Here is a 13,269-nt window from a genome sequence, read left to right on the forward strand (position 1 = left end):
ACTGTCTTCAACTACAGTGTTCTAAACAAGTAAAGCAGTCCCCATAGCTGGTTGGAAGAAAAACCTCGATCTCTCTGGAGTGAACTATATTAAATATGGAAGTGATCCCTATGGTTTTGCATGTGTAGCCTTTCAAGACTGGATTCTGAAAATAGACTTTAGAATACCTGAAATGCAGAAGGGAGGGAGGAAGAAAGGATTTATTTCTGAATTGGATGTTTTCAGAGAAATGAAGGGATAGAGGGAGAAAAGGAGAAATGAAAGATGGATTCCTAAATTAGAAACTCTAAACTTCGGGCACTTCTGCACTGACAACACCACTATCACTCCTTCATGACACTCATATGTCACCCCCATTCCCAACTGCAAACCTGAGTCTCCCACCAAGGCAGCACTACCAGGGACCTTCCACAACCACATCTTCCATCCAGTATCACAAAACCTAAAGTGAGACAGAGAATTATGGGAGACACACAATTATGCGAGAGAACAAAAAGTTCCAGGAGAGTCAGGAAATTGTTGGAAAGAATGGAGCACTGTGTAAGAAAACTAAAAATTCTGAGAGAGAAGGAGAACATGGAGAGTTGCGGGAATGTATGGAGGATTCTGGAAGCACACAGAGAATTGTGGGAGGGCACAGAGGATAGTGGAAGAAAACTGGATTGTGGGAAAAAAGCAACTGTGGGACAAAGTGGAGAAAAGAGAATTATAACAGAGCACAGAAAATGATGAGAAGTAATAGAATTGTAAGAGGAAAGAGAATTGTGGGGAAGCACAGAGAATTGTGGGGGGAAATGGAGGATTGTGGGGAAAAAACGGAATTGTGAGTGAGATTATAGCTCCAAGAGACAGGGAATTGTGATAGAGGGCCCGCCTCCTTCACAAAGTCTACCAGGGTCAGCTTCTGGCTAGCCCTCAGTCTGTTTACATCATGCCCTCTGTCTAAGCCACGCCATCTTTGCTCCTTCATGGCTATGCCTCCTCTGGCCCACAGGCCACGCCTGCTAGAGTCATACACCACAGTGTGATCATCCAAGGCTCCACCCCTGCACTCTGTCATGAACACTGAGGACTGGGGGGAGTGACATGGAATTATGGGAGAGGAAGAGACTTTGAGGAGAGACTAGAGAACTGTGAGAATAAAGAATTGTGGAAGAAGCAGGGACTGTGGGGAAAGACAAAGAATTATAGTAGATACAGATAAATGCCCTTCTATGTTTCACCTGGTCCTTTCTAGAGGAGCCACAGTCTTTCTGTTATAACTATAACCCTAAACCCCATCTGGGTCATGCTCTTTCAAAGCCACCCACCTGTGCCTCTCTGGTCCCTGCCACTGCTCCATCACACCTCTGAATTTCTTCATGGCCACACCCATGCTACTAAAGCCATATCCCAAGGCTCAACACAACTACACGTTTTTCCCCTCTCTACCATGCCCCCTTTTCAAGTCAATCCTCTGAGCTGTGCCTTAGCCCTACTGCCACTGCCTGCACAAAGCTGCTTTTGTCTCTATCCCCTCCTTCCCATTCCCCTCCTCCCATTGCAGTCTTGTGGCTAGACCCAACCATATGAGCTGAGCTGTATGTACACCCATGCCCCCAAGGCCATGTTCACTGTGCAGTTGTAACCTTGGCACCTCTGGCTCTCCATGCCTTTTCTGTAAAGGCCACAACCCTGTCCTCCACATATACCACACCTTTAAGAGCTGAACCCTAGCAAACACGGTCTGTCCCTTCCTATGCCTGTCACTCTTCTCCCTCTCAGGTCTCTTTCCTGACTCACTCTTTGTTCGTCTGTGGTCACTCCCTTCCCACCATAGCCATGCCCCATTCACTCCACTGCCCTTCATGCCTGAGCCATTTCCTTCTCCCTATCTGGGTCATACTTCTACATTCCACCAAGGAATTCCACCTCTGTGCCATCTGCCATGGCCACATCTACACATACCAGCCAAGGTGGATGCCCTGTCCCAGCTCTTCCTTATCATGAGGACTTGTTTCTTTTTTTAGAAACCCAGGAGCTGTGGAGGAAAGGAAATGCTGAGAAACTTGCTTAGGCCCCAGAACTTGGCTCCAGTGGCATTTGTAGTGTGGAATAGGGCTTGTGGATTCATGATAATCATCTAAAAAATTAATCACTTTCTTTTGATTTCCCCAAGCTCCAAACACCATGATTTGAGCAGTGATCTGGTGGTTCTGTGGGTGGGGGGGGAGACTGATGGATGGATTATGGAACAATTTTTGTTCCAGCAATATTTCATGGCCTCTAACCCAATGGTCGAGCACATTTTTTTCTGCACCTCAGTGGACCTTAGCTGCTAGGCAGATGTGTGGACAAAGTAAACTTCTCTACTTCCACTTCCTGCTGTCTCCTCCTGAAGCTTCCAGATCCCACTTGCAGTCTAGGGAATGTGAAGACACTACCACACTTAGACCATCCCTCCAAATTTAGCCTTGTGCTCTGAGATTTCTTGCTACCCTTATTCCTGCCATTTACAATTTGAGTCCACCAGGAAAAATGTAAATATGTAAAAAGGTTAAAGTCTCTAAACAGACTTTTTTGGAAGGCAAAAGATTGCTTTTCATTTGCCACTCAGTCATATATACCTATATATATAGATCTGAGAGAGAACTATGTATGTTCCAGTAATGAACAAGAGAAGGTTAATAATGAATAAGAGAATGTTCATAAAGCTTATAGCACAATGTTGCACCAACTAGGATTTTGATAGAATAAGAAATGCCTATAAAGCTAAGGAAGATGTGGTATGGGATTTCCAAGTGGAAAAGAACTTGGCAATCACAGATTTTCATGATATAATTAGTGGGAATATTTTGGGGTTTCAAACATAGGAAGCAGCTTCTATAGTACTAACTACAGTCTTTTACACAATAAATTGTCAATAAATCTCCATGGAATGCAAAAGAAAAATGATATTGGGAAGGAAGAAGGGAGGAAGAAGAACAATAAGAAGGAGAAGAGAGGAAGGATGAAAGGGAAGGAAAAAAGGAGGAAGGGAAAAAAAAGGAAAGAAGAAAGAAGGAGAAAAAAGCTTTTTTCTGCTTTGATAAAGAAACTCTAACTGGGGGAACCAGCAGTTAGCGTAATGGCTATGTCGCTGGACTCCCACGTAGTCGACCGCGGTTCGCATCCTGGACCCAGTGGCTTAGAACTCACACCGGGCGCATGTGTGTGCGTGCCCAAGATCCCGAGAGGAGAATGGAGGAGAAGGGATTGCGACGTGACCATCCCCTCTGGGGGTGATTTCTCGCTTTCTGTCTCTATGTCTCTCTTTGTCTGTCTGGCGAGCGCACGCAGGCTATAGTGAAAACCTCTCCCCCCCCAAAAAAAAAAAGAAACTCTAACTGGGAGATTAAGAGTGTATTCATAGCTCAGTTCCAAAAATTGAAAATAAACTATTTTTAAAAACTAAATTGAACTGAATTCAAGATGATTACTATTACAATGTTGCTTTCAATCATTTCCTTTGGTCTGATGGGCAAGAAAGGGGTGTAATTACAACCTGAAAATGGAAAATGAACCAAATACTGTCATGGCAGAGTATCATGAAAGAGAACCTCATTCACCATGTGCACCAGAACAGTTTACAGTTCTAAGGTTATCTTCTCTATCATTTCTGTCACTTGGGCATTTGACAGGACTATACCCATGACCACTAGAAGTTACTCTCTAAAAAGAGTGCTTCATATTGTGGCTGGTTCCACATGTTCTGGTTACTAAAACATCATGAAAAAAGCATCTACTTTCAAGTCAAGAAACTAGGCTTCCACTCCTTTATTAGTTTTCTACTGCTACACAACAAAGTCCTACAAAGTGGCTCTAAACAACACAAACTTATCTCACAGTGTCCTCGGGTCAAGAGTTTGGGTATGGCTTACCTGGGTTGTATGCTCAGGGTCTCCCCAGTAAAAGGAAGGTGATGGCTCGTGCTATAAGCAAGGTTTTTTTCCAAGGTCACTGGCTATTGGCAGATTTTAGTTTCTTGAAATTCTAGGACTGCAGCAGTCAGCAGCTTTAGGCCCCCCACTGTAGCTTGCCCCATGTTCCTCTCCACATCATATGGCAGTTTGCTTCTTCATGGCCAATGGGAGAATCTCTCTGATAAGAGCTTCCCTAGTGAAGTCAGGAGCAGCCAGTTTCAAGTCAACTGATGAGGTACAATCATATCTGTAAATGTCCTTCAAAGCAGTGCCTAAATTATTGCTTCACTGAATAAGTGGGGTAATACCAGGACTATGGAATCTTGGAGGTCATGTTGAAATTCTGTCTTCACTTGAAATGGAAAACATTTCTCCAGTTAATATGCAGAAACTTCAAAAAGTTAATTAAAAAGTGGAATTAAATTATACATTTATTTTTGGTATGAAAATTTTGTAATCCATGCATATTTTTTCATAATTTACATTTCCCACAAACTTCATAAAGACCCCTCCAATTTCTTCCTGCTGGGTTACTGCTAAGATTCTTGAGGATCTAAGAATTGCCTTTCACAATCTTCATTTTGGGGGAAAAATTACCTTCAAAAAATGATCAAAAATGAGGGGAGAGAACATCTACCTCTTGTCGGCCACTGGGATATACTTCAAATTGAAGGATTTTTTTAAAAAAATAAATTTTCTATCACAAACTGTGGGAAGTTGTGTGGGAAAATAAGACTAGTTAGTTGCAAGAAATGTAGATCATGAAAGAGACTCCACAAGAAGAGGTCAAGGTACCACTAATTAAGAAAAGATTTTGTTGAATAGCCAGTCACCTGGATTAAATTAAGTCCATTTCCTTGGATACAAGGCGCCTGGATGCTGACAACCAGTCTGTTCTAGAATCCCTCTGTGCCTTTTCAGTAACCCACAGAAAATTTGGTATTCAATACTTTGAGTCCATAAATCCATTTAAAAAAAAAAAAAAAAAAAAAAAAAGAACACACATTACTTCCTGGGAGGTCTGTTTGTTCTAATGAGCAAAGAATAAAATAATTATCTCACAGAATGCTGCAGGTGTAGAATTGCAAAAGCAACTTCAATAACTGTGTGTGCAATTGATAATAGGCCTCAAGTGAAAGAACACTTTTAGCTTTTCCTTTTCTCATAGTTTCTTTTCTTGTGAAGTAGCAGATGCCAAAATTAGCTCAATTGCTCTTTTTGGGGCCCTCAAAAACTGCAGTCACATTACTGAAGCTTTTGTTTAGTATATTTTATCCATATGCTGCTGGCTGGCCTATTCAGAGAGCTCAAACCTTTCTGTCCGCCCTTGGGAATAGATGCGTGGCCTCAGTTTTGAGTCACGAAATGCAATTCCTCATCTTGATTGTGCCTCCGACTTATACTCAATTGCTTTGGCTCTATTTTAAAATGCCAATAGAGCTGAAAATGTCAATGGTGTTCCAAAAATAAATTAATTTTTGTCAACGAGTAATTGTGAAGTCATTGTATTAGGAACTATGACGTCTAAATCAGAAGCATTACAGTATTAAAGGATGCATCTGTTTGTCTCATGTTGTGAGATATGAAAAAACATTCCCTTTACAAATGACTGTATTGTCCATAGGTTACAAAATGCCAGTTGAAAAAAAAAAATGCCAGTTGAGAGGCCAGCAGATGCCATGGTAGTTAAGGTGCTGGATCCCACACGACCGAAAAAGCAGACCAAGTCCTGGACTCCTGGCTTGAAAAACATGAGGGATGTGTGTGCTTGTGTGCCTAAAATCCTGACAGGAGAATGGAGGAGGGATTGCTGTGTAGCCATCGCGCCTGGGGTGTGATTTCTCACTTTTTCTCTCTCTCTGTCTCTTGGTCTCTCTCTGGTGAGTGCATGAGCCCTATGGCAAAATCTAAAAAAAAAAAAAAAAAAAATTTGCTCTAGTAAACAACAACACAACAAAAAAATTTGGCTCTGGATTTGAAAATAGTTTTTAAAAATTAATTTTCAAAATAAAGATGTTTTTATTGGATTAGTCAATAAGTACACTGAAAACAATAAAATTAATTTTAAAAACTAAGTTCTACAGACCAACCAACATTGTGGTGGTTAAGGCAACTGAATCTCACTATGAGATTCTTGACTGTGCTTAGTTCCAACCCAATGGCTTGAAAAACATATATGTATATGCAACAATATGTGTATGGGGTATGTGTGTGTGTATTAAATCCTAAGAGGAGAAATGGAGAAGGGATTTCAGCATGGCGATGTCCCCTGGAGAGTGTTTTCTCGCTTTCCTTCTTTCTCCCTCTTTCTCTGGTGAGTGCACGCATCCTACGGCAAAACTAAAAAAACAAAACAAAACTTTTTAAGTTCTAGAAACATTTTTCTAACTGCCTTTTTTTTTTTTTTTTCGCCACCCCTCAGCAGATACTTCACCTTACTCTACTGAGAAAACATAATCCCTGGCAGATACCCTTCAATCTCACTTCCCAGATCATCACTACACACTTATTTGCAAGTACTTCCATGGCTTTTGGAAGAGGGATGGATGGATGATTGCAGGCCCCTATCCTTGACTCTTTAATCTTGTCAAGTAAAAAAGATGCTGTCCCCTTGCTTGCGGAGCTTTCTGGAGATCAAGTTCTCTGTCTACAGTTTGGCTCCAAAACAGTTCTTGGATCACCCTCATCAGGGTCTTGGCTCTATCAGTCAATCCTTTTCTCATATAACTCCATCTCTCCTGGCTCTTTCCATTTCTTCCAATAACAAGTAAACATACTTCAGCTCTCTTTTCTGTGATATATTTATATGCATGTGTCTGTATACTTGGGTCTGTGTACATATATTTACTTATTATTGCATATACATATATGTCATAATTTATTTAGGCATCCCTGGTTGATAGTCACTTGGTTTGCTTGTTCCTACGACCATGCCATCATCTTGTATCCAGGGTAATGGTTCCTCTAGAGCACCAGTTCTCAGAGGTGCTCTTCTAGACCTATTAAAAAAATCTTTAGGGTCTTAAAAAGCCTCTCAGGTGATTCTAATTAGCAGTTCTACTAAGTAAAAAGGACAAAATATGGAAAAAAGGGAGTACACATTTTAAACTTAATTAGACTTTACGAAAACTCCTATATAGCTGTACCTATTTACTATCTTAACAGCGTGGTAAGAAAGATTTTGTCTTATGCCTCCATGGTACCCATGGTATTGCAAGACTTTTTCATTCTCCCCAATTCAGATGTGAAACTGTATGTTGTTAATATTTTTTATTTGTTAATGAAAAAGATCATTTTTATTTTTATTTATGCCAATTACTGCTGAGGTGGAGCATGTTATGTAGTTTTCCATTCGGCTTTCTTCATCCACATATTGCTTGTTTACATTCGTTGTCTATTTTTCTGTTCCCTTTAATTCTTTTTTTTCTTAAAAAAAAAAAATTGCCTGAGGGCACAAGCACTAGCTATAGAAAGAGTCAGAGAGAAAGAGGGAATGCGATAAAGCATCCCCATAGGGCATGGTCATGCTTCAATCCCTTCTCCTCCACTTCTCCCTTCTTTCAGGATTTTGGGTCTGCACGCACAGACACCTAGAGAAATTTTCAAGCTACCTGGTTCAGGATTCAAATCATGCAGTTGGCCATGTGGGATCCAGCTGCCTTAACCACCAGGCCATGGTTGGCCTCTAATTTTTTTCATTGATTTATAAGTGGTGTGTAATATTTTTTTGTATGGACAAAAAATTTTCTCCAAGCCTGCTGTTAGTCTTTTAAATTTGTGGGTTCTTTAGGGAAACTACCTGCATTCAATTTGTATTTCTGTTGCTTGTGATATTTTCTCCCCAGAATTGGAATTGACTATTAAACCTTTTCTCTTTCTCATGTAAATTTCAGTACCAATTTGTAAGTCTAATGAAATTATTATTGGATTTTTTTTTGTAACTGCATTGAATCTGCAGACTAATTGATTTTTTTAAAAGCATTGTTTTATTTGGGACCAGCAGTTAGCATAATGGCTTAAACTCTTGCTGGGCATGTGTGCGTGTGTGCCCAAGATCCCAAGAGGAGAAAGGAGGAGAAGGGATTGTGGCATGGCCATCCCCCCTGGGGGTGGTGATTTCTTGCTTTCTGTCTCTCTGTCTCTCTCTGTCTTTTTGGTGAGCGCACGTGCCCTATAGCAAACAAACAAACAAACAAAAAACTCTCCAAAAAAATTATTTTATTTAACTGTATTTATTTATTTATTTATTTATTTTAGTTTGACCAGAGGAGAGGGGGTGGGGGAGAGGGAGAGGTAGAGGAGAGAGAGAGAGAGAGAGAGAGAGGAAGTGAGAAAGCAAGCTGCCGGGTATGGGACTTGAACCATTTTTGGCCATGTGGGAGTCCAGTGCCCTTAACCACCACACCACCTGCCAGTCCTGTTTTGTTTTCTGAGAGATTTTTTGCTATAAGGTGTGTGAGTTTATCAGAGAGATAGAGAGAAACAGAGAGACAGAAAGTGAGAAATCACCTCCCAGTAGGGCTGGTCATGACACAATCTCTTCTTCTTCATTTTCCTCTCAGGATTTTGGGCACACACACACATGTACCTAGCATGAGTTTCAAGTTTCATAATGATCCTCCTATCATTTAAATATTATTTTAAACCCTATTCCTTGATAGCTATTTAGAACTGCCACTGCTATTATAATTCGACCTCTTATTATGATTTTTTAATTGGTTGTTACTGATGTGGAAGAAGGCTATTGATTTTTATGTGTTGCTACTTATCAAGTAATTTGTAAAGTCTTATTGCCTCTAGAATGTCTTGGGGTTTTTATGTATACAATCTTATTGACTGAAAATGACAATTCTGTTTTTAACTTATCCAGTCCTTATATATCTCATTTCCTTTTCCTGTTTGTTTGTTTAATTGTTTGGCAAGTTGAGTAGCAGCCATGTATAAGGACACTGTGATGTGTCACCCATATTCTCTTCAAGGACAGACTTGTTGCCCCAGGTGTTGGGAGCAATATTAACAGGCTATCTCCAGCTGGTAGTCTTCTTCAAGAATTTCTTCAGATGCAGTAAGCCACTTTGCTCAGAGTCACACCTTTTCTGGAGTGACCCACATCCAATGATGATGGAAGCTGGATCAGTTTTGGGACATCTGCAAAGAGTCACTTCAGCTCCATGACTTCCCCAGGTTGGCTGAGGCTATTGGGCCTACTTTGGAATTCAACTTTTCTCTCACCCAATCCTGCTTCCCTCTCTACCTTCTGATTGGTGTTATTCCAAGGGTTTTTCTTAATAAACACTTTGCATGCTAAACTCTGTTGCATGCCTACCTCCCTGAATACACATCACAAAATGATTGTGGTCATCCTTGAGCTTTGCAAAGAATGCCTTGCTGGCAAAGTTTAGGTGGGTGCCAAGCAACAGAGGATGTCTACAGATTGGGCAGAATTTAAGCTCCACAAATGTGGGAATATTCATCTATTTTATTCACTACTGCATGAAGAGGACTTTAAAAAGTTTGAGGAAAAATAGAATTAAATGATAAGCTTATTGTAGTGCAAGAAATAATTTAAATCCATGAATCATTGTTTTTCCTTTTTTTTCCTTAATTGCTAGAGGGTGTGTGCACTGGCCAGAGAGAGAGACAGCACCCCCCAGTGGGGCATGATCATGCTGCAATTTTTTCACTATTTTTCCTTCCTATTGGGATTTTGGACATGTACACACACGCCATGGTGTTTCATATTTTGTTGTTTTGTTTTGTTTTGTTCCTGGGGCTGAGATTCCAATGATGGTTGGCTATGTGAATTTCTACGTAAAACACTTAATCACTGTATTAAAGGCCAGCCCTATTAATATGCACTTTCTATGAACTTTTTGAAGACCCTTGTATTACAAACATGTATAAATTAAAAAAAAAAAACCCTGAAGCATAAGGAATAGTTTAGAAATGACACTGAAAGCTGGAGATACACACTTGGAAAAGCAGAATAAAGTTAAAGGAGGCTTGCAGGCCAGAGCCACAGTCAAACTTAAACAACAGGTGAGGACATTGCTTCTGCAATGGGCATCTCCCCTTGTACCACTGCCTCTGAAAACCCTGTGCCTCTTCTGCTGAAAGAAATCCTTATTATCCTTTATTATTCATATGACTTTTTTTCAGAATCAAAGACCAGAAATGAGTAGCATGTGTCCTAACCTTGGCTCCCAAGAGCATGGATCTTTTGAGCTTTGTAAGGAGAAGATAGGCTCTGTCACTCACCAGGACTTTTTTTCTTTTTCTTTTCATTAATTTATTTGCTTTTACATTTTTCCACAAACATTTACTTTACATATCTAAAAATTTTAGCTCATACTCCGTAGTTCTTGACAGTAAATGAACAACTTTCAAAATTTCAAAATAGTGAATTTTAAAGATAATGTTCAAAATATTTCTTATAATTTGAAATCAGGAACTCTCCAAACAGCCTGGGGAGTTCAGATGCTGGACAGCCAAACAAAGACATGAACAATATCCATTGCTGTGTTTAAATGCACTTATAGGCAGCAGAGTGCTAGTAAATGTTTAACAACCGGCATTCCAGGAGAAAGAGACATTGATGTGTGGCATTTGTCAATTTCTGGGGTGAAAATACTTCCACTGTGGCTAAATTTAAGCTACAAATTGATGTTTCTTAGTACAGAGTTGAGAGAGATGAACACAATCTTATTTTACAAGTTGGTGTGAACTAACTCCTGAGCATCACTGCACTGGTATAAAAATTGTGAGTTTGATTTCTCCTCTGTAAAAAAAAAAAAAAGGTAAGAAACTCCATATTTTCCTTTAGTTACAGTCCTTTACAGATGGTTGACATGGAAGGATTGTCTACACCTGCTAACTCCACTGCCTCACATCATTCAATTCTTACCTCTACTTGAAAGTCTAGCTACTTCAATAGCATGCCATCTGTTAGGTCATAGAGGCTAAATCCCCTGAACACTTTCTTATGCTCCCTGTGCTCTGTAGCCGTCTCTATTGTGAACTTCTGTGTCCTTCATAAAACTCTTCCATTACCATCTGCAACACTGCATTCACCTGTGGGCTGTCCAACTCTCTACCTGATTCTTAGTCTCTTTTGTGAATGTCCCTTTTTCTGACCTCCCACTGAATGCTGGGATTTTCCATAGTTCTCCCAGCCTCTTTTCACACTCTCTACCATTGTCTATAAAGCAGAGATTTCTTACTCTAAATATATAGCCCTGTTCCTTTCTTTGAAGCCCAGTCCTACACAAGTATTTCAAGTTCTTAGGAACAATTTTGTCTGGACAAAAGTTCAGCCACTTCAAACTTGACATACTTAAAACTGAACCCATCACCTTCCACCCATCTTACTCCATTGTTCCATCCCCTAACTTTTCCCACCACCCGTAGTGAAAACCTTCCCCTCCTTTTATGTTTCTGATCAAAGCCTAAAACATGCCAGTAATTTGAAAATCCTCTCTCTTCCTAACCCCCCGCATCAATTTTTTTCCAATCCCATTTATATGCCATGACCTAAGATGAAGCTCCCATTAATTCTTGATGAACTTATCTCTTCCTTATTGGCTTTCTTGCCCCAATATAAGTTACTGTCCCCAATATCCAATTGTTCTTCTCAAAGGGGCATTTGATTTGTACATACTCTTAGTCACCTCTTGCCAGAGTTTTTGGGGTTGGCTAAGTCTGGGTTAAGTATACCCACTTCCATCCCTGCCATGTACTTACTGTGGCAGCCCAAGCAGTTCTCACACTGTTCCACTTTATTTCTTCTGACCAACCTCACTCATAGAATTAGAATCTTTTTTTACATGGGCGTTTAGATTTTTGCCATAGGGTATGTGTGCTTGCTGCAGAAAGAGAGAGTAAATGTAAGAAATCACCCTCCCCCCAAAGGAGGGTTGCCATGCTGCAGTATCTTTTTCTCTCAAGATTTTTGGGCACACACACATGAACCTGGCATGTTTTATAAACTGGTGAGTCAAGGACTCAAAACATGCAGTTGGCCATGTGGAATCCAGCATCTTAACTACCACACCACTTGCTGGCTCCATAATTAAAGTCTTTTAGAGTACGATAAGTTATTCATACATACTGTTTTATTCTTTGTGTCTAAAGAAGACCTGCTACAAAAATAAGTGTTCAGTATTTGTTGAATAAGTGCATTGTGGCAGAAATTGTGCCTTTTATTTCCTTGGTAATTTTCAAAGTGTCTGAGGGAGAGAAGTTTCTACAAAAGTACTTATTGAACTTTTCACATTACTTTTTAAATTTAATTTTTTTTTTTTGGAGAGGTTTTTGCTATAGGGCGTGTGTGCTCACCAGACAGACAGAGAGAGACAGAGAGACAGAAAGCGAGAAATCACCCCCCAGGGGGGATGGTCACGCTGCAATCCCTTCTCCTCCATTCTCCTCCTGGCATCTTGGGCATGCACGCACACACGCCCGGCGTGAGTTTTAAGCCACCAGGTCCAGGACGTGAACCGCGGTGGACTACGTGGGAGTCCAGCGACATAGCCATTACGCTAACTGCTGGTTCCCTACTTTTTAAATTTAATTTATTCATTCATTTATTTTAATTTGATGAGAAAGAGAGAGAGAGAGAGAGAGAGAATGCAAACAAGCCACCAGGACTTGAACCATGGTCAGCCATGTGGGAGTGCCCATGCCTTAACCACCATGCCATCTGCTGTCCCCAATTACTTCTTAAATAAATTCTTTTAATTTTAAGCATCCCAAATAAAATGAAAACAATACCACAGATGAAGGAAAATTGGTAAATGCATTTCATGTCATCAATGTACTGTTGAATAAAGAAAACACATTGTATGAACTGAGCCATTGTTCACTGATGCCTGAATAAGACTGGACTCTGAGCAAGACTGGATTACCAGCTTGATTATATATAGCATCAATATGATTAAGAGCCTGGTTTGGGGGTAGACAAATCAGCTTTGCCACTTACTCATTATGTGTCTCTCAGCAGCTGCTTGACTTCTTTAAGCCTTAGGATCTTTACCTGGAAGTGTTGTAATGTCTGCCTCATGTAGATGTGGGGATTAAATGAGACAATTTATTAGACACGTAGCATAATACCTGGTAGACAAAAACAAAAAAAAAAGTGCTCCATGTGTGGAAGCTAAGATCTATTAGAATTTTCTAAATTCCATCCAGACTTGGGAGTACAGCTCGCTGTCATTTTTACTGGTAGGAATATTTTTTTCATGCCAGATCACATGAGCACTTGACTGAGAGAGAAAATAAAAGAACCCCTCAGCAGTAGTATGGTCACACAGCAATCCCTTTTTCCTCCATT

Source organism: Tupaia chinensis, unplaced genomic scaffold (assembly GCF_000334495.1).
Source record: "Tupaia chinensis unplaced genomic scaffold, TupChi_1.0 Scaffold000004_1, whole genome shotgun sequence".
NCBI lineage: Eukaryota > Metazoa > Chordata > Mammalia > Scandentia > Tupaiidae > Tupaia > Tupaia belangeri.